The sequence below is a fragment of the Notothenia coriiceps genome, unplaced genomic scaffold (assembly GCF_000735185.1).
Source record: "Notothenia coriiceps isolate Sejong01 unplaced genomic scaffold, NC01 NC01_scaffold00033296, whole genome shotgun sequence".
Taxonomy (NCBI): Eukaryota; Metazoa; Chordata; class Actinopteri; order Perciformes; family Nototheniidae; genus Notothenia; species Notothenia coriiceps.
The window spans coordinates 7,823-9,567 of record NW_011365997.1 but is presented as its reverse complement, the minus strand read 5'-3'; positions in this window follow the sequence as shown (position 1 = coordinate 9,567).

Here is a 1,745-nt window from a genome sequence, read left to right as displayed (position 1 = left end):
AAGGACATGTTTGAGTGAGATGTTTCACATACTGTGACATGTTTTCCCTTCTTTCATGGATTAAAAAGACAATTGCACTCTGAGTTTTTTTGACCTCTAATAGTTGCTTCTGAACACTCATTTGTATGCAGCTGCACTTTAAGCTGTTGATTTTCTGAAAACTAATATCCATTCAGAGCATACTGCCACATTTAATTTCAGGTCAGATTGGGATTTTATTCATTAAACTGGCAATCTTTTTCAGAGCATCGTCTAATTAGCTTGTGAAAAGGGGCTCAGCGTCTTCTTCAAGGACAAACAAGACTGTTGATGGAAACAAAGGGGATCACACTAGGGCTGCATTATTTGGTAAAAAAGTCATATTGTGATTATTGTTGGCACTATTGCGATTTGCAATATAATAAAACAAATGGTATCATAGGTATACTTGCTTATTTATGGAAAGGAAAATGCAGACTACTGATCCTTTTAGAATGTGTATTTCTAAAGTCATACAAACTAAGTATTTTAACTAAGAGTAAATGATTGTTTTAATTACTTACTGTTTGACAACATTTAATTAAAAACCTAACCCGAGTGAACAAATGGTATACTTGCTTATTTATGGAAAGGAAAATGCAGACTACTGATCCTTTTAGAATGTGTATTTCTAAAGTCATACAAACTAAGTATTTTAACTAAGTGTAAATGATTGTTTTAATTACTTACTGTTTGACAACATTGAATGAAAAACCTAACCCGAGTGAACAAATGGTATACTTGCTTAGTTAGGGAAAGGAAAATGCAGACTACTTATCATTTTAAAATGTGTATTTCTAAATTCATACATACAAACGTAGTATCATATTACATAGGCCTACTGTAACATACACATACATTGTAAATTACTATTTTAATTACTTACTATTTGACAAATAATGTGTGTATGTGTGTGTACAGAACATTAATCATTACAATGTGAAATTGAAAGATTACATATAGTTATCTTAAACAAGAAAAGGTGAAGTAAATGTACAAAACACTGGATCCTGAGTGGTTCCCAACCTTTTTTGAGTACTGTACCCCCAAAGCATTTCAAGCCAACCTAAAGTACCCCCTACTACGCCATCAATCGTGGTGATCCCCAGGATATATTAATAGTCTATATATTGTGGCAGACCGGCTGTGTGTGTGTGTGTGTGTGTGTGTGTGTGTGTGTGTGTGTGTGTGTGTGTGTGTGTGTGTGTGTGTGTGTGTGTGTGTGTGTGTGTGTGTGTGTGTGTGTGTGTGTGTGTGGATGACCTGGATAAAGTCACATGGTCACACAGGTTGGCAGTTTATTGAAGTAAAGCTTTAGTTCTGAGGTCTGATATCATCACTTCATTAACATTAAGTTAACAAAGCACTGAAGAATCTGCTACAAAACTAAGATAAGATGAGATGAGATGAGATACGATGCGATACGATACGATATGATACAATCAGATGAGATATTCCTTTATTGATCCCCTTGGGTCAATGTGTGTGTCATAGCAGCATGGGGGAGGGGGGTATAGGTATGGGCAGGGTAATAGCAGAAAGAAAGAAATATAGAATTAGATCTGAATATAAAAAGATGAGAAAAATGTGAGAGGGATATAATAACCATATACCGTAATAATCAAATGTGTGTGTGTGTGTGTGTGTGTGTGTGTGTGTGTGTGTGTGTGTGTGTGTGTGTGTGTGTGTGTGTGTGTGTGTGTGTGTGCCGGTCCGGGGGGCGGGAC